The sequence below is a fragment of the Aplidium turbinatum genome, chromosome 12 (genome assembly GCF_918807975.1).
Source record: "Aplidium turbinatum chromosome 12, kaAplTurb1.1, whole genome shotgun sequence".
Classification (NCBI taxonomy): Eukaryota; Metazoa; Chordata; class Ascidiacea; order Aplousobranchia; family Polyclinidae; genus Aplidium; species Aplidium turbinatum.
In genome coordinates, this window is record NC_137483.1 from 5,852,894 (window position 1) to 5,874,374 (window position 21,481).

General features: G+C 42.2%; 1 protein-coding gene across 1 annotated transcript in view; it reads right to left on the bottom strand.

Moving 5' to 3' along the window:
- LOC145781078 (uncharacterized) overlaps nt 1-21,481 on the bottom strand; it is a 446,514-nt gene that overhangs the window by 213,725 nt on the left and 211,308 nt on the right. The window lies entirely within an intron of this gene.

The following is a 21,481-nucleotide window of genomic DNA, read 5'->3' on the forward strand; positions in this document are numbered from 1 at the left end:
TTGTATTCGGCAGTAATTATCAAACAGTATATCAACCGTTTTTTCCATTTATTCAACGTCTACAAACGTTGAATCAATGTAAAAAACGGTTGATTTTCTGTTTGGAAACACAATGGCTACCTATGTTTTGTTGCAAGCCCAGCCATGGTGTGATCTTTGAAGGATTTTTTTACAGTGCTTGACCGTGCGTGCATTGTCTAAGAACAAAATGTTTTGCAATGCCGAGGCGACGTAGAGCTGTAATGTTTTCGTTTCGGGACTTTTTATGAAGTCATATATTGCAGTATAGCCTATTCACATTTCGCTGTGACAAACCTTTTTGAGCGTGTTTTCTTGCTTTACCAAAAAGCAAACTTTTTGTAGGGAGAGTATTGTAGTGGAGATGTGGCTCAAAGAAGCTAAATCCGTTTTCGGCATTTTGCTTTACTTCGGTACCACTAACCTAAGTTGTTTCTGACAGAACACAAGGGTCGACCTGGTGAGGCAGGGGGGCAATGGTGCCTTTTTAAGGTCATGTAAGCTACTGCACAAATTGACTTATAACAATTTCTGCTATTCGCTTTTAGCCTAATTATAATCTTTCATGTTTCTCGGCAGCCGATTTGTAGCAAGAATTGACAGCGATAGACACCGTGTTGACAGCGATAGACACCGTTCTTGCTACAAATCGGCTGCCGAGAAACATATTGTTGATTGGATGGTCTGAATGGCTAGCGTGGAAGCTACACCGTTATGGTTAGCGAATCGCAACTGCTCGCTGTACTAGTGAGTGCTCAGCCTTGTGCTGATAGCCGGGAAGAACGCCCCTTTCTTCACTATAATCTTTCATTTTTGCCTCAAAATAGTATTCATCATTATAACATAACATGATGCCCTTCCGTGCCATTGTTCTTTTTATACCGTACGCTTGTACCATTACTCGATAATGAGCTGATAGATGAGCACTATATCTTATGTTAAAACTTAAAAAAAAATTGGCCTTTCAGCAACAAAAGTGCCCTTTTTTTTATAATCCTGCTCCCCCCCCCCCCCCCCAGTCAAAAATCGCTCCGGCGCCCCTGGGTTGACCTGCCTTCGCTGAGCAACCCAACACAGGGAGGTCCTAAATTTCGATTGTAGGCAACGCGCCCTGCAAGGATGGTAGGCACTTTAACGTATCACACTTTCCCAACGCAAGGACATATGACATCACTGTCATCACTGATGTTTGAAACCACCTGATTGCAGCCAAACATTCTTTTTGTACTCAGTCCAGTTGAACACTGAAAAGCTTGGGTGTTCAACTGTTCATCAGGTTCATCAATAATCATCGTTTCTAGCACTGGTTGCAACGTTCATCCGATGAAAGTAAAAGCAACAATAAACAGGTTGATTTATTGCTTCACTGACGTTTCGCGCACCATTGCGCATCCTCAGAGCGCATAACGTACAAAATATAATTTACAAAGTTACATGACCTACTGCAGTGCGGTAGAAGCAGGGCCGGATTAAGGTTTTGATGGATCTGGGGCTATATGGTAATCTGAGGCTTATATTTCATTCCCCTCATTGTACCTATCACAATTAAAATGAAATATTATTCAACACATTCAAATGACATGTTTGCTGGATTTAGACAAAGCAAAGAGCTTTACATTTCTTAGCTCTACTCTGCATTGAAAACAAAGGTTTGGAAAAAAATAGACACCGATGATGTTATTACCAGCTCTGGAATGCAACCTTGCGCAGTTGATTCTTTACTCTTTTTAGCATTGAAAATGAGCGCTCAGCACCTGAGCAATTAGAAATCATCAGACAAAGATACATTCTTAGTACGCTACAACAGATAGGCCTACGTTAGGAAATGCATACTTCAACTCACTTTCATTGATAAATCTAAACATTTGAGTTTCTTTCCTGCATTTGCTGTTAAAATGGTGTTGTTTTAGCAGTGCAGAAAAATGAATCATCTTTTCAGGCAGTAATTCTTCTAGATCATCTGGATAATTGTGAAGCAATGTTTTTGCACTCTCTTCCATGTTTCAGTTAGACATGGTATTTAATTCCGCCAGAAACGAAAATCTTATTTGAAGACGATCATATGCTGCAATTCGGGATCTCATACACAAAATAATTTGGACAATGATTGGTAAATATGAGTCTACTTTGAATCTGCTGGATGGATCAAGTGTAGTGTCTTCAGATCCCCCTCCGCTATCTAAGCATATGTTTCTTTTTTTCTTTCTTGAAATTTCTTCAATATAAAGATGACAGACCCTTAATACTCTACCCTTTTCTTCGAATTCTTGAAATCGGGATCTTAATGTTTTAACAAAGTCATGTAGACCATGAAGAAATTTTGTTACCTTATTCAAAGTAGTTTAGCTATCCTGCAGCGCCCGACTAGTTTTATGAAACCGTTCCATTATGCACGACCATAACTCAATTAAATTAACCGTTTCAAGTTGTTACGTTAGGTCTCGCACCCCCCTTAGAAATTAGCTGACGCCCCCTGGGGGGGGCGTGCCCCTAAGAAGCACTGGTTTACACAGTTAGCATTCGTTCTATAATTTTCCTCCTTTATTCTTTCGATCCTGATAATGAGCATGCCAGTTGCTCTCAGTAAGTTGTTATCAGTGGGCCTATTTTCTTGGTGGGCCTGGGGCTGCAGCCCCATCAGCCCCCGCCTTGTCCGGCCCTGGGTAGAAGGCAAGAGAAAATAAAACACACATTGTTTTAAAGATTGGGCAAAGTTGTGTGAGCGGTTACTTTCCACATTAGATTACGTAAAAACTTCCAACCTTAAACAGAAATTCGAGACGAAATTAAATTATAACACCGTTCCCAACTGTGTTCAAATATGCATGAAGCCTGCGTGTGAAGACAATAATGATTAATAAGCTTTCGGTAATATAGCTATTTCCATCGTTCTGGTTGAGTTAAGTACATTGCGATGTTGTGATGTAATGTTGATAAAAAGGAGAGTAAAGACCGGAGGTGGGAATCGAACCCAAGCAATCGAAATGACTAGGCAATAGCTCTTGCCCAAACTCTAATCCACTAGGCTACGCTGATAATGGCGATTCGTTCACTTAGATTAGTTTGTGTATCAAAAACCTTTCGAGAAGAACGCTAACAATATTACGTGCTGCTGAGTCACATGACTGCAATCAGCTGAAGGCATGTTTTCCAATTTCTTGCTGTCCTGTTTTTATGTTCTGGAAAAAACAAATAAACTTTAGTGGGTAATAAAACAGCACATCAGTTTGTCGTGCAACCGAGCTGGGCGGACACAAGGTTATGATTTATTGACTCTCTGTCTCACCTTGTGGTGTGATTTTGAAGTGACAAAACAGAGCCTTTTTTGCTAACTGGAAAGATCAGAAACACAAACGGGGTGCAAATTTCCCAAATGTGTTAACCATGGCACCACACGTATTACTTGTGAATAACACAGTTCCATAACTTAATTGCGTCAAAAGGGTTGTTTGTATGAGTGTTGTGACCAGGGATATCTTGTAGTGTCAAGATATCCCTGGTTGTAATTAAACATCTCTTCTCATCGGACTACTACTTTAACGTGGTGTTTGTTGTTTGTTTGTCTTATCTTTATCCTGCATTGCGGGAAAGCGGACTTGATCGCTATGCATCGGTGTACGCCTTCCGACGTACACCTGACCCACGCTGCAGCCGACGGCAATGTCTGTTTCCGGTTGTCTACTTTACTTATGACTTAGATTTGGTACTACCCATTACTCGAAATCGATCACTGGGTAGAGGCAATTATCGTGAAGTTTCTTGCCCAGAGAAACTACAGCAAGTGCGGGTGGCTGGAGTCGAACATGCAGGCTCTCGACTGCAAGCCCAACGCGCTAACCACTGTGGTTAGAGTGCTTCCGTGCCTCAGTGACCTCTAGAGCTGTACTGATCCTAGAAGGGTACCCATGCCAGGTTGGTTGAAAGGTAGTGGCCAGACAAAACGTAGTCCAAAGTGCCCAAGTCCCCAACGGCGGATGAAGTCAAACTCAACGACTGTGAAGGCTGCAGCATGTCACCGGCTCTTGCCTTTGGACAAAGCTGATGGTCTTATCAAGTCCACGTTAATCAACCCACGCGCAAGCGTCTTCGCAAGATATTTTTATTGCAAAGATCATCATCCTCGAAGACGAGGGATAGCGTAACTAAGCAATTCATCACAAAGCCTTATGCTCAAGAAGATTAGGCTACCATCTCTCTTTTTGATCAGCTGTCTACAGCAGCCCGAGTCTGAAATTCTTGGCAAAAACAGAAATCGGAGTCTGATTTTTTGCCGGTTTATATTTTTAGCGTACAAATACTTACGCTGTAGCCTACTTGGTGCAGTTAGGTTATTGTTGTGTAGCCTCCATCAGTGATTTTATTTTCCAAGCGGTCCCGATAGCTCAGTTGGTTTAATAGCGCGTGACTACTGGTACGAAGAAGCTTTAAGATCAAGCGACGCTGGTTCGACTCTCAGGGTGTGCGCTTGAGCAACGCACGTTAAGGACTGCTTTCCATTCAGCGGCATCTAATAGATGGAATAATTCCACGATAACAAGACTTTAACAATTGGAAACTTCACTCTGTCAATCTCGGTGACTGGGCCTGCGTCAGTGATTCAAAGCCTCTAGTCTACAAGTATGCGAAACTGCCAGGATAAAACTCTTCAAGAAGCTTTCCCAGTCTGAGGATAAAGATTCAATCAAACAATCAGTAATTTTTTTCAAAATGCTGTTCCGGTATATGCTTTTCATGATAGGGGATAGCATTGGAAAGGCGTAAGTTATGGTATACAAACTTTAGATTGTGGCTTACGTTTTGAGTCGATGTAGAGTTTTGAAGGCAATGTTCCCAAAATAAGCTTAGCCTACTTTGAGCGAGAGTCCAATCATCCTGACTCGGTACACCTAGAATAAAACAAAAATATAGCCTACCAGTGCAAGATGTTTTACTACCGGTATCGACAGGCCCGGATTTAGGAGGTGAGAGGGTGTAGTTTCCCCGGGCCCCCGATGTAGAAAAATGGAATTTTGTGTTATTATTTTCTCTCAGCCTTTGAGGTCCACCATCGGTTCGACACGGGCGCAGACAAGTCTTCCGAGCATCTCGAAGGGGACACAGAGCAGAAAGATGGGGCGGCAGCCCCCCGGGGACCTCTTCGGCTTTGGGACTGCAACCACTAGGGCTCTTCTCCAGATGCGCAGGTGACGCAAGCAGCAGGAAAGGAAGTCTTTTAACCAGGACCTCATAGAGGATGCAGCTTGGAGTATTAGTTCCGAGCATAGGTGGTCAAGGCCCGGGGATTTGCCTGGCTTTAGGTGCTGGAGGGCGGAGGCAAATTCTTCTGGGGTAAACTCACCAGAGATGTTGCCCTCGACAGGTGTTGGGACCTTCCAGAGGTCCGTCATTTCTTTGAGGACGGACTTGTTTGATTTACGGTCTCTCGTTCTGTGCACTCCATTTTCCACAAGTTGTGAAGCGATGGCATTTGCTGAAATGGAGCATTGGCGATGAGAGGCATGTGATCTGCTAGTGAGGTTGTTGAGTGTACTCCATGCTGTGCGGCTGGAGTGCGTGAAGTCGATTGAGTCTATGGCTTCTGTCCAGTGCTTCTTCCTCTTTGAATCCAATCTTGCCAGCAGGGCTGTTGGTGGTGGCGGTGCCCTGCGGGGAACGGAGGAAGTCGCGGTAGAGCCTGTCGCACTCCACATCCCAGCAAGGTATGTAGTTTTTCCGTCGACCTCGCGGGATGGAGTCTTTTGCCGCAGACATGATTGCATCACAGAAGTCCTGGTAGGCTTCATCCACTTTGATGGTGTGTGAGGATGGAAGGTACTGCGTAGCTTCGTTTGTGAGGAAGCTGTAGTATTCCCAATCGGCCTTTCTGAAGTTCCATCGCTTGACAGGCTTGCTCGGAATAGGTGTGGCAAGCAAGGGGGGCGTGATTAGCGAGGGTCGGTGTTGAGACCTTGGGAACTTCTCTAGCACACGGCTGGCGATCATCGGGATCATCACTTGCGAAAACCAGGTCTGGGTTCGTGCCAGTGTTCCAACGACCGGAGTGGAAGCTCGGTGTGCCCTTAGGATCAACATAGGCTATCTCTAGAAATGGAAGCTACAGCTCAGCAAGGCAAAGACAGTGTCGGCGGCCTTCCATCTAAACAACAAGAAAGCAAAACGTGAGATGAACATTACCACCGATGACGAACACCTCCCCAACTGCGCCGAACCCACCTACCTCGGCGTTACCCTGGACAGGTCACTCACGTACCGACGACACCTGGAGTCACTGCGCAAAAAACTATCTGCGCGCGTTGCACTTTTGAGGCGGCTGGCGGGTTCCGGCTGGGGAGCTGATGCGAAAACCCTTCGTACAGCAGCCTTGGCCCTCGTCCATTCTACCGCTGAGTACTGCGCGCCAGTGTGGTGCCGCAGCTCCTACACCTGCCACGTTGACACCGCCATCAATGACGCACTGTGACTGGATGCCTGCGTTGCGTCCCATTCCAACGGACTGCCTTCCCATCCTTGCAGGCATCCAACCTGCTGATCTTCGCCGTAAAGGAGCCATGATTTCCCTTGCTCGTCGCGCACTGGACCCCGACCACCTCCTACACAGTACACTCCAGCGCCTACCTGGAGAACAGCAGCGATTGAAATCAAGACGCCCATTTGTGCCCGCCGCACGACAGCTTCTGAACAACGTTGAAGATCTTGGAATAAGTGCGGCACACTGGACGAACTACACGAACATAGAGTGGCAAAACAACACCTCCCGACTCCGTGATTTCCTACCTGACGTCGATCCCCACCCTCCGGGAATGTCCCTCGCAAGACTTGCGTGGGTCCGGCTTAACCGCCTACGAACCGGCGTCGGTCGCTTTCGTTCAGACATGTGCAGATGGGGCCTGGCTTCTTCACCGGGATGCGAGTGTGGCGCCACAGACCAGACAGTAGATCATGTCGTCCATGACTGCCCAATCCATCAACCACCACATGGAACACTTGGACTGAAGGCCCTGGATGACGAGACTGTCGAGTGGCTGATGACATCATGCCCAAACATATAGTCCGGAAGAACAGCTCATACGACGAAGAAGAAGAAGCCTGTGAGGTTTCTGCAAAATGCCTCCTTTTTCTTTCAAAGATAATTTTTAGTCACAAGGTGGCGACTGAGCTTGGCGAAAAGGCATTAGCAACACTGTGGGTGACTTTCAAGTTACCTTGCAAAGTATTTCGCGCTCTCGGCGCAAAAAAATTTTCACTGGGGCCCCCATCAGTTAAACTCGCCCCTGGGTATCGGTAGCTACTATACGAATTCAACGAACACAATAGATGTAGCCTACGTTTAATTCGTTCTCATAAAAACACTTTCAAGTTGTCCGTTTTGCTCCACCTTTCCCTAATTCGTTTCATTAACAAAAGGTTGTTCGAAGCCAAGCTTTAATATTCATATTATTTCATAATTGATTCAATGATTCAGTCATCAGCCTACATTTATTCCTAAATAATAGCTTTCATTGTAGGCTATAGACACGCTTGCCTAACATGACCTCACAAAATATTAGAAATGGACAAATGGTATAAGGCCGCCCAGCCCCCATTGTTCAGTTCAGTTGTTTTTATTTCTGACCATCACAGCAAAAACAATACACGTCAACATAGCAAAGGGCGAGAAAAAGGTAGAAGCGACATTGCCCAATAACTATGTTGATTAGAAAAAGAAGGTGGCATCACCGTATGGTAGGCTATACTCAGTGTTGTACGCGTCATTGAAATAATTTGTCAGCGTCAGCGCGAATTGCCTAAAAACTTTACGGCGTAAAGGACTGCGTAAGCTCTTAAAGAAATTGACAGCGTCAGCGCTAATTTCTAGCGCTATTTTTTGCCAGCGTCTCATAAAACGGAAATATTTCAACCAAGTTCAGGCTAACAATAGCTATAGTATAAATAAAGAGCAGGTATTATGTTTTGGGACTGTATTGTAATTAGCTGCTCAGCCTATTAGTTATTTCCTTGCAGAAAAACAAGCATTTCAAAACGTTTGTCTGACAATCTGCTGCGTTTGGGACGCATATTCAGGGGCGCCGGAGCGATTTTTGACTGGATGGGCAGGAGTATAAAAAAAGGGCACTTTTGTTGCTGAAAGGCCAAATTTTTTTGTAAGTTTTAAGATAAGATATAGCGATAATGCTCATCTATCAGCTCATTATCGAGTAATGATACAAGTGTCCGCTATACAAAGAACAATGGCACGGAAGGGCATTATGCTATTTTATAATGATGTAATATAACTTAGCCTACTGTGATGGAGAATTTTGTGTCGTGAATATTATTTTGAGGCAAAAATAGAACCTTATAATTAGGCTAAAAGCGAATAGCATAAATTGTTATATTGCAAAGTGTGCAGTAGCTTACATGACCTTAAAAGGGCACCATTGCCCCCTCTTCCCTCCCCATCCACAGAAATTTGAGGGCAGGGGGGCATCCGCTCCCCCTGCTCCCTCCCGCTTCCGGCGCCCCTGCGCATATTGTCCTTTCCAAGTGAAAACATGCGTTCCACAGCAGCGCTGGTTGGTATTGGTGTGTTGTATTTCAAAAACAAGTTGAAAACGTTTAGTCGGAAAGGTATCACTGTTCCAAGCGTGCTGTGATAGTTTAGCACGTATAAATCTTTTAACGAGGTCCACTGCACCAACATCGCTCTTTTCAGGGGCATAGAGCTCTTGAAATAAAGTATATTCAACGTCCGCGATGCCATTCATGGATTTTTCGCTTTCTGTCTCTGATCCCTCGTTCTCAATACATGGGTGATCACCATTTGGCGAACTTCTTCCGCATGTATTCCAGGGAGCCATTCCAACCAACGCAAAAGCCGGTAATTCGGATGAGTCGCGCTGGCCAGAATACATTGTGAAACTCTTATTGTGAAACGAGATTTTCCATGAAAACAAAAAATGACGCTTAGCGCTTGACGCTTAAAATCGGCAAAATAGTTGACGGCGCTATCACTTCCGTCAACTGGAAAATAAATTGACGGCGATAGCCTCAGCGTCAACAAAAAGTTGACGCCGTCAACGTACAACACTGGCTATACTGTACTTTACAACAAACAATTACAGTACTGAACGATACATAACATGGTACGTTTGCAATTCAGGTGTGGAACTTCTCAATAACTGAGGCGATGTCGAATTGATCCAAGATAAATGACCAAAATGTTACCGAGGCTACTTCATTTCATGAAACATACGGAACGCAAAACAACTTAATTATGAGATAAATTAAAATTGATTAAACGGAACATCATTGGGACTGGACGGCCCTCAACAAAATACAAAGAATAGGCTACCTTACATAACATACATTGCAGGCCTCGAAATTCGTTGACGGCGGACAAATGTGTCCGGTCTGAGCAGCTATCTCGGCGGACAAATTAAGCCTCACGGCGGACACAGTAGTTTTAGCGTCGATCGTCATGCTTAATCACTTTACGTTGAAAGTTTTTCGCCATTTGAGAACTATAGCTACGGTTTAGAAGGCTTTTTAAAATTTCATCGAAGTCACTCTGAAAGGCTTTCATCAGACCAACGACGTGCGCTTGAAGAGTCAAAGCGCGGTGTAGCTGCTACGCCGCATAACTAATTAACTTCCACCCAACGAGGTCGTGTGGCTTCTTACTTCACTATGCTCTGGGCACGAGTCGGAAAACTTTTACACTAACGCAACTATTTTCGACTGTCCAAAGTTTCATTGGACTTTTTTCTTCAGGTATATTTTTGCGTGTCTTGTGAGCGAAAGTGAATTTTCCCTGGGCGTTTTCTTTCTTGCTGTAGCCTAATACCAAAACTTAACAATTTTTGCTGCATCTTGCTGTAATATAGCCTACTCCTGTAACCAACCGTCACCTCCGAGATAACTCGGAGGTGACGAACCAACCTTGCCTTATCAATGTTACTTGGAGATCAAAGCCAGACATTGTGACGTAAAACTTGAACTAAGTTGAGCGTGATTAGTATAGAATTACCAGTATTCCCATCGATTCTTATCGAAGAATTCACCTTTGTTACGCTGATTCAATGTCATCAATCGTTGAAGCAACGTAAAAATCGAAAGTTTTCCTTGTTGAATGGAAGCTAAGGGGTACAGTATTCACATTTTCTAAATGCGAGGGAAATTATATTCTCGCAAGAATCGTTTGTGCTATGCAATGACTATTTGTATCGCTAGTTCCTGTGTTACTCGGCGGACAAATATGACCGATCTAGATGGTATTTCCCGCGGACATCACATGTTACATGTCCGCCGTGAATTTCGAGGCCTGCTATAATCTTTAATTTTTGCCTCAAAATAATATTCACCACACAAAATTCTGTATCACAGTAAGTAATTAGCCTACGTCATCATAACATAGCATGATGCCCTCTCGTGCCATTGTTCTTTGTATACCAGACACTTGTATCATTACTCGATGATGAGCTGATGGATGAGCATTGTTGCTATATCTTATCTTACCTTAAAACTTTAAAAAAAAGGCCTTTTAGCAATAAAAGTGCCCTTTTTTCATAATCCTGCTCCCCCAGTCAAAAACCGTTCCGGCGCCCCTGAGCATGCTAGTATTTCGGTAGTGGGATTGTCAATAGTTTGGTGTTCTTGTTTTGCTATGTTTGGATTTCCGTTCTTCTGAAACAGGGATATCTAAAGAAGGGGATACGAAGGCTTTTATTACGTCTGACAATAGAAGGGCCTTTGTTTATCGTAAATAATCTGTGTTTATCGTAAAATGACAATTTGGACCGATAGTAGTTTAATAAATCTTGTTATGATAACTTGCATTGCGCTATTAACATCAGGCCTGGATATTCACAGCATGCTCGTGGTTACTTGTTAATTCAACTACCCATATACTTGCTTTACATCTAGCCTCCTGCAAAGGCTTTGTTATAAAAACAGCTTACTGGTAACTTTTCAACTGTCTTTGTGAACAAGTATTCCTTAAATATACTCTAGGCTACGTAACATTTGCTAACTGTCTTCTGTAGCTCATTGTACCAGCTGCACTACAAAACTTTCTATGATTTTAAAAAGAACCACATGTTTAAAGCACTACAAACTACCGCCCTGGTAGTGTTATGAGAATAAGGCAATCGCTGCGAGCCTTCATATCCCCTTCTCTAGATATCCCTGTTCTGAAACTAGCAACCAAGTTAATAAACAATGCAGTCTTAAAGAAATCTATCTCGTGGTCAAATTCTGTTCCGTCAAGCCAGTCGATAGATAAGACAGTGAAGAAGACTATCGTGTCCTGGTCATTCCTCGCCAGTTCTGATCTCGGTTCTGCCCAGGAGTGTCGCCGTCAGCACGGACGGCTGTATATGAGCGCGCGAGCTAAACTACCGCGTCCGCTACATATTTATGGTGACCCCGACGTGATTTTGGATTAGCGTGAAACTTACATTGGATTACTTTCCTGAGGAGTATTGTACGATTCTCTTCACCGGACGCTTCAGCAACGACTGCGACAACTATCATCACGGTTGTGTCCTGTTCAAGTTGGAGTTGGACCCCTGGACTCAAGTTAAGTGTTAATTTACAATGTCTATGCACCGGGGCGCAACTAGGGGGGTCGTCTAGTCGGCATGACAACCCCCTTTAAGATTTGCAACTTCAAGAAGACGGACTACTAACTAGACTGAGACTTTCCTACTACTTAACGTGTGTCAGTTAAAGCTACGTTCTATGCATACCAAACTTGTTTCACGCTCAAGTCGCATAAACCGCAATACAAAATGCTGTATTAAACAGACCGTCATTTATTCACGCAATATGATGTCATATAAACAAAATGGCTGACTTTCCAGGATAGTAAAACTTGAAGTGCGGGAAACCGGCTCAGCTTTACGCTTACAACGGCATGAAAAAGAAGCTTTACAAAGCCATCATTTTAACAAGTTTTCATTCTCAAGTTCAATCGTTTTTTTTCTTTTTGCCTTTGTTCTCTCAAAACAACACATACGCGCGCGCACACACGTAGGGGACCTCTGTTAATCACAGGCAGCCGTGGCCGAGTGGTTAGCGCGTTGGGCTCGCAGTCGAGAGCCTGCATGTTCGACTCCAGCCACCCGCACTTGCTGTTGTTTCTCTGGGCAAGAAACTTTACGATAATTGCCTCTACCTAGTGATCGATTTCGAGTAATGGGTAGTACCAAATTTAAGTCATAAGTAAAGTAGACAACCGGAAAACAGACATTGCCGTCGGCTGCAGCGTGGGTCAGGTGTATGTCGGAAGGCGTACACCGATGCATAGCGCTCAAGTCCGCTTTCCCGCAATGCAGGATAAAGATAAACAAACAAACAAACATGCAGAAGCGGATTGGCATGCACGACGCACGTGACTTGCAGGCGTTTTGTGGACGACGGAGCATTTTTTCAAAACATTTTTTTTCGTTTTTTTATAATTTTTTTCCTTTCTCCGTATTATTTCCGAATCCAATTAACCGATAAAAAAAGCGGTTTTTAGATTCGATTCTGGATGGATTCGAATCTTAAGGATTCGAAATTCTACTTTGGACATCCCTACCTAGGATGCAATCTTATTAACCCACAAAACGAAACTGCAGCTGGCTTTAGGCTAGTCTGATTTGTAATCTTCGTATGGTTGCAACTTCACACATTCTTAAACCAATTTTATAATTTTGGTATCAAAAAGACGGCGATTAAATTTTCTTTACAATCTTGTCAAACTTGACGTGTATCCAGGCCCTAAGCTTGTGTGGACTACTTTTTAAAATGTGGGCCTGGAGAGCAAACAATTTGCTGCCTACTTTCGAAAGCGCGGGAAACTTTTTCTAAGAGTGAGTAGCTAGCGCAGACAGAGCGAAAAAGGTCGCTTCGCACGTCCCAGAATTGGATCATTCCGCTGTCAATTTACACTAGGCTAATATTTTAACTTTGTAATCTAACTGAGATATATTCACTTCTACAAATAATTGTTAGTTTTCTTTCTCGTTGCCGACCCCCTTTGATTTTTTCTAGTTGCGCCGCTGTATACACTATTTTTATGCTATTGTGTCGGCTATAGGCCTTTTAATCTCCTTTGCCGCTGCTATCCTTGGTCGTCGCCTCACTCGTGGCTCGCGATCGGGGCGTCTCGATAGCAGCGATGATAATGTGTTTCGCCCAGGTCTGAACGACTCCCTCCAGACACCGGACTGTGAGGCCTGTAGGTACCTTAGGCTTCTCCTCACATTCACTGTTTAGTTCTCCGTCCTGGGCATGACGTAAAACTGCATCCATTCATCCCACCTTTCCTTAGTTAGCTAGTCATCGTTCCTGCATAGATAAGGCAGTGAAGAAGACTATCGTGTCCCGGTCATTCTTCGCCAGTTCTGATCTCGGTTCTGCCCAGGAGTGTCGCCGTCAGCACGGACGGCTGTATATGAGCGTGCGAGCTAAACTACCGCGTCCGCTACAGACACAAAAACGTATAAAGGTTGATCAGTAGGCAAGTAGCCTAAGCTGGTAGCTTTTGCAAATTAATTGGTTGTTCAATTCAGACGCACAGTCCATATAAAAAGATTTATAGAAAAAATGTAAACCAAATTAGGTTTTTTTTTTGTTTTTGTTTTATTATCTTTATCCTGCATTGCGGGAAAGCGGACTTGAGCGCTATGCATCGGTGTACGCCTTCCGACGTACATCTGACCCACGCTGCAGCCGACGGCAATGTCTGTTTCCGGTTGTCTACTCTGCTTATGACTTAAATTTGGTACTACCCATTACTCGAAATCGATCACTGGGTAGAGGCAATTATCGTAAAGTTTCTTGCCCAGAGAAACAACAGCAAGTGCGGGTGGCTGGAGTCGAACATGCAGGCTCTCGACTGCGAGCCCAACGCGCTAACCACTCGGCCACTGCTGCCTACCTACTGCTTACGTACTGCTACCACATTTCAGAACACACAGCACAAACATTAATACATATTAGGCTACGTTGAAACCGCAGAAAAAAAAACTCGACTGGTGAAACCTATCAACAGTTTTGATCAAAACCATCCAAATATAGGCCTAGGCGTACAGCAAAAGAAAGATGGTTTACAATCATTCTCTGGCCTTGTTAATATAAAATCGACTTTCTGAGAGATTCAAAAAGTAATTTTAAATATAAAGCAAATACAATTTATTACATGATCAGAAAATGACAACATCGAGATTAAAAGTCCATTCGTTACCTCCCGCCAGCCATATTCGTAGCAACCGGATTGATCTTCTCCTTACTGATCCTTTCGCTATGGCAATGAAGCACACACAAATCTGAGAGGCGATCGGAAGTCATAGTTGAAAGTAGCCAGGTCTTGACCCTCTTCAGTCTTCATGCTCAGAAGAAGTTCTTGTAAACTTTCCTGGTTGACTTGAGAAGTCAGAGAAGACCTCCAGAGAATTACTTCGCTGCGAATAATTCCCCGGCAACAACACTTCAACAATCGGAAAATTTCACTCTGCCAATCTCGGTAACCGTCCCTGCGTCAAGAGCCTTTACAAGTATGCGAAACTACCAGAAATAACCTATCAAGGCTTTGTCAGTGCGAGAATAAAGATTCAAAACCAACCAACCAAGGTTATCCAAAAAATACAAATGCTCAATCTCATCTATCTTGGTTGGTTTGTTTGGTGGAAGGATGGATAGCAACGCAAAAGATGAAGGGTTGTCACTGAATCGTTCCCGAAGAGAGTTACTCAATCCGTCAATGTAGGCAGTGCTTCTCAACCTCTGGGTGGCGAGTGGCGACCCAAAACTGGGTCGCCGTTTCATTTGGCTGGGTCGCTGTAAGATGTGGTGATAAAAGATAATGTCTCTTGAGCAAAGTTTAAACTGCCTATACCACTACTTTAGTTTTCGTAATTTCCACTATTCAACCTACGCCGCAAGTTTCACCCGACTGTTTTACCACACACATTTTGTGGTGAAGTGTACACAATAGTAGGCTACACACTAGACTAGGGAATTGTAACAATTAATTGCTTCAAAAACCACACAAGAACTTGATCTTCGCAAAAGAAGATTATAAAATCTTCGCAAAAATTATGCGAAGATTTTTAATGCAGTATACATACATCTGTTGTACTTTTCTAATGTGAGATGGTTATCTCGTGGCAAAGTAGCCTACTAGAGAGATTTGTAACTCTGCACAAGGAGGTGAAGGAATTTTTGATAAACAAGAAGCATAGCTTGGCAGAGAAGTTTGCTGATCAAAAGTGAATTTTGTTTGTGGCATATCTTTCTGATATATTTTTGCAACTGAACATCTTGAATAAATTTTGCAAGGACCAAACATAGGCTACTGTAATGTTGGTCAATGTATCTGAAAAACTGATTGCTTTTACGGAAAAGCTGAAGTTGTAGAAGAGGAAGATCGCGTCCCAGAAACAGCATCATGTAGGCTACTGTTTTGAAATTACTGGAAGATACGGAGTTAGGCTTTGACGATGTCTAGCTTGTGGGTATTTGGGTTCATTCATACGAGAATTTGACTTCATTATCCCTAACATTTGCTATTGATGTTGATACCTTACCTGAAAACTACCTAAGCATTTTTGGGTTTCAAGAGGAATTTATTGACATTCAGTGCGTCAGTGTATTGATGAACTGTTTTAAGAAAGAAACCCTTGGTTAAGAATGAAAAGACTGTTGTTGGCACGCACGCAGTAAAAGCCCTCCTGCCATATGTTACTACCTGCCTGTGTGAGAGCGGGTTTTCTGCGCTTACTCACATCAAAACAAAGGAGAGAAATTGTCTTCAACCTGAATATGACATGAGAGTGGCACTGAGCAAGATAACCCCAAATTTTGACAAACTTTTTGAAACAATACAAAGTCAAGGCTCGTATTAACTAAATTCGACATTTTGTTGTTATGTTTAATCGTGTTATATGTGAGTGTGGTTCATTTTTCATGCATACAAAGCGTTGTGCTAAATGTAGTTTTGGAAATAGGGTCGCCAAATCTTCGCTATTAATTTAACCTTAATATTTGGGTCGCCAAAAATAAAGGTTGAGAAGCACTGATGTAGGCTATGGGATATAGGTCTCAGTGGCGTATTCTCCATGCATGCAAGGCATGCACTGCATCTGCATGCCTTACAATTTTGATGAAATCAGAAATCTTTCAGAAACAACAAATTTATGCGTAGAAATTGAAAATGTTCATAGCAGAACCTCCTCGCACTCTTAATTTCAATATTCGGCAGTTTGTCTCATGTAAGTGAATGACTAAGTGAACGGCTGCGTGCTAATAAAAGTTATATATGCACAGATATTACAGAAACAACTGTTCGTTTTCAAAATTTGGCAACTCTGCATGCTGAGAAGAGCTCAGCATGCGTTGATAATACAATTTGCCTATTCGCCGCTCTTTTTACAACACCGCGGCGCAAATGGAACCAAGGCATGCAGAATCGAAATTGCATGCAAAGCAAAATTCACGATCTCGAGACAGGGTTGCCAGATTGATCTTTTTAAGGCCATTTCAGAAATGTGTGGTTTTTAAAAAATGTTTGGCAGGACTATTTTTGTTTGGACGCAGGGATATCTAGAACGACTAGTTGTTCTAGAACAGAGGTGACGAACCTGTGGCCCGTCAAAGAATTTTGTGCGGCCCGCAAAACAGCTGACAATCGCTCCTCATGCATTAAAGACAAAATACATCTCAAAGCTTTTTTATGCCTTCACTGGTGCACCTTTCCTTTGCTACAGGTCAAGGCTGACAGATGAAAATCTTAGTGTGCAGTTGAAAGTTGCCACAACGTTTGTTCGACCTAATATTCAACGCTTGTCGCTTCGTCAAGCAAAATACTTTCTAAAAATCCCACTAAGCAAAAAAATTCAATGCTTCAATGTTATTTTTTAATATTTTATGCTTCAATGCTGCATTAGATAGCTTCAGCTGTATGATTCGCATGGGCTTTTGTTTGTTGTTTGAAAAAGAAATTTCATTACTGATTTGTTGTTTCGGAGCATATTGGTCGAAACATTTCGTCAACTTGAGCAAAAAGGATACAGCCAAAAAAAGAAGAAATCATACTCATATGAAAGCAAACGCTTAAACTGGAAAATTAAACTTAGAAAATTAAACTGTCTTCAGTGCAAATACCGTTGCTCTATCCTTTTTGCTCAAGTTGATTTGTTTTTATTTTTACTGTTGTATGTTTTGATTCTGCGTAAGATAATTTCAACTGTGTGGGTTTAATACTTTCATTTGCCGTTTGTTACTTTTCATGGCAGTGTCGATATTATGGCAGTGAGCACTGCGGCACCAAACAGGTGCACAGTACTCTGCTAAAGCCATAAACAGCGCCCTGCGCACAGTGACCGGATGCCTGCGTCCCACACCATTGGACAATCTCCCCATTCTCGCTGGCATCCAACCCGTTGAGCTTCGTCGCGAAAAAGCCCTCGGTCGACGGGCACTGGAGCCTAACTAACTTCTCCACCACAAGATCTCTGCTCTCCCAAACGAGCACCCCCGTCGACTGAAATCAAGACACCCATTCGTGCCAGCTGCTCAACTTCTGCGAAGCTGGTGTACAAGACATCTCTGCGGCTGCTTGGGCGGACCATAAATGGAATTCTGAATGGAAGTCAACGCCACCAGACTCTATTCTTTCATCCCCGATGCCGAAACACGCCCCATCGGTCTAGCACTACCAAGACAGGCATGGGTGCGCCTCAACCGTCTTCGTACCGGCGTCAGGCTTTTCCGCTCAACCATGCACCAATGGGGAATGGCCTCTTCCTCCTCCTGTGAATGTGGTGCCAAGGAACAGACCGCAGACCACATCATCAATGACTGCTCCATCTTTAAGCCACCTAACGGAGTTGAAGGTCTGCGCGTCATGGATGATGAAACCAAAGACTGGGTGCTCTCTAGTAGCCTTCCAGTGTAGTTCGGGAACATCGTAAATCTGGGGTGGTAAAAGGATAGACCCTCGGCCCCAGAAGCTCACACAACGAGGACGACTTTTCATGAATAATATCTTGAGTCGCTTCTAAAACATTTCATAGTTGGTTACGATTAAAACGTTGTGTGGCCCGATATCTCATGTGTAATTGACAAAGTGGCCCGCGACCGCAAAAAGGTTCGTCACCCCTGTTCTAAAACAACTAGTTGTTCTAGATATCCCTGGGTCTTTTTTAGTTTTCCGATTGGCATTTGTTTGGCCTTTTTTCTTCTGGTCCTCAAAGTTTAAGTCCTTGCGGTTTTCTACTGTAGATAGTATGATATAGCCTACTTGAGACCTAAGCACAGTAGTTTAAAAGATCATCAAGATGCTGTGTATGCTGAAAATTAAAAATTAAACTGAAACTGAATAATCAAAATGTATCTGAGAAAAAAAGAGTAGTGTGTATGCATTTTTTTTTAATCGTATCCTTGCTTTTGATTACTTTTTTGTAAATTCGTACGGTCACACTGAGCCGGTTTTCTGTAACTTTTAAATTGCTAGTCTTTTATGACATCACATTTAATTTTGTTTTAAGATGCCTTTGAAGACTCTCAAAGCAAACGTTCAGGAAACTTGTTATCTTTTGAATTTCTTTTTTGTGTAGCCTAATTAAGTTTAAATCGCCCTTGTACTTGCAAGTGTTAATTGTAATTGTAGGACTATTATCACAAAAAACATTTTATTTTTTCTATCTCTTTGCTATAGGTTTGGTGGCTGTACAATTTTAAGATAGTGGTAGTTTAGCTAGTACTGTTTTATCGATGTATATTTTAAACTTTTGGGTTTTGCCATCTTTCCCTTTTATTGGTGTCAAATTCGTATTTTTACTTTGTTGTTCTGTACATATTTGCGCCAGCAGCAAAAAATAAAATTGATTGATTGATTGATGTATTCAAGCACAAATCAGAGCAAAATTAAAAACGATAAGTGCAACGATGGCACATGGAACTAAGTGAGTTCAATTTTGACACTGTTTACCGCTTTGGAAAATGTAGGCCTAACTCCGCTCCCAATGCACTGTCCAGAGCATACATTGCTACGATGCATAATAATATATGCTGCACGATATTCATGCATCTTTATGCCATCCTGCTATGACTCGTGTGCTTCATTTTGTTCGATTAAAAATCTACCTAGCCTATTCTGTCGACAACGTTCGGAAAACGGTGCAAACTGTAGCGTATGCGCAGAAATCAAACCTAACTTTTATAAACCACCTAATGCACAGCTTTATTGTTATAGCTACCCAACCGTTTGAGTGACTGAGTTTAGATTTCAAAGGCCCTATGCCGTCAATGTCCAAGAACAAATACGTGTTAACAGTGTTGTGGACAAATTTTCTCATTTTCCTTTCGCGTTTCCTTGTGCAAGTAGGCTACTGATGCGCGAACTGTTATTTCTTCTTTAAACCAACTTCGATAGAGGTTCGGCTTTCATGTCCAAAGCAGGGTTGCCAGGTTTTTCATTTTTAAAAAAGGCCAACTCACCAAAAAATAGGCCAACTTTGAGGCCAAATAGTTAGAAAAAAAGGCCAAAAAAACCCAAAGTCAAACAATATAAAATAAGCATTGTAACAGTATTTGTGAGGCAAATAACCCAGTTTGAAAACAGTAATTATCACATATCATCAAAGATTTGCAAACATGCTCAAGAAAAGATTCAGTAACATCATCAGCAAAGATTTTTTGGTAAAATTATACAAAAGTTATTAGATCATTTGCAGAACGAAGAAACCTACATTATAAGCCACTCACACCCAGCATCCGCAAATTATCTGGGTTTTTTTTTGTCCTTCTTGGATTTTACATGACTCAAAAGATTACTCGCTTTTGGTGCTATAGAAATGTGCCAAAGCCTGCAATAAGCATTTTCGGTCTACCTGCAGCTTTCTTCACCCAAAAATACGTTTTATTCCAATTGAAATTATAGCCTACCTACGACCAGGGGTGCCGGCACCGTGAGCGTGAGGATGGAGGGCAGGGGAGCAATGATGCCCTTTTGAGGTCATGTAAACTACTGCACATTTTGCAATATAACAATTTCTGCTATTCGCTTTTAGCCTAATTATAATTTTTCATTTTTGCCTCAAAATAATATTCACGACACAAAATTCTGTATCACAGTCGGTAACATCATTATAACATAGCATGATACCCTTCTGTGCCATTGTTCTTTGTATACCATACTGACACTTGTAACATTACTCGATAATGAGCTGATAGATGAACATTATTGCTTTATTTTGAAACTTAAAAAAATTGGCCTTTCAGCTACAAAAGTGCCCTTTTTTCATAATCCTGGCCCCCCAGTCAAAAATCGTTCCGGCGCTCCTGCTTACAGCCACTGTCATAACTGGTCTTCTACTTTTTAGGCGGCATCTCATATAAAAGTTTAGCTGAAGTACAGATCTACCACAGCATTAGACAAAAGTGCTAATATATTTTAAACTGGAACAATATAGTTTGTTTTTGTTATTATTCATATCAAAGAAAACCTGTTACGGTCCTATTTGCTTTCATTTTTATGTCATGGCACCACAGTGGGCTGCCAACGTGCCTCTCTCTAGCACACCTATTGCCTGAGTATTTTTTCTTGCAGTTTTCATAGAAAATCTAAACAAAATGATGGTGGCAATCAGGAAATTTAAAAAAGGCCAAACAAAAATTTGTCGGCCAAACCACTTCAAAAAAGTCCAAATTTGACAAAGTTGGCCGTAAAAAGGCCAATCTGGCAAGCCTAGTCCAAAGAACTATCATCGTATCTTTGTAGTCATGGTTATACTTTTGCACTTCTCAAATAAAAATTTGGTAGGACGAGTTCCACAAACAAGTCTTGCTGATGAGTTTGATCCATTTATGTCTCTTTCCTCAAAAATATTGCTTAGACAAAATATGGGCATTGGCACTTGCAATAAACCTCTGAAGGCCCAGTGACACCTTTTCCTGTAAGATGAACAAATCGACATTTTTCGCTGTGGTATTGATAGAAAACAAAGGAGTGCAAAAGTTGCGTCGCTAGGCTACACTCTGCTAATCAGATACAGTACATGACTTTATAGTTTATGCTGCTGTCCGAATAGTGCAAACACGAATGACACCATCTCTAGGCCGAAAGTCATGAATGACACAATCCATAAATGACGCAAAGCCTGAATGCCACAAAGCACGAACGGCGCGAGACTTGGTTATAAACTAGGTTTGCAATTACGTAACTTTTAGGTAACTGAAAAATTACTGCTTGGTTATAAACTAATTGTTATTCTTCAAATATGGCAGCATAGTTACCGGTAATAAATATATAAATAATATATATAAATATATAAATATATATATATATATATTTATTACCGGTAACTTTGCTGCCATATTTGAATAATAACAACTAGTTTATAACCAAGCAGTAATTTTTCAGTTACCTAAAAGTTACGTAATTGCAAACCTTACTCACCCAAAAAACAAACGGAGTCTAGATCTACTACTTCTACTA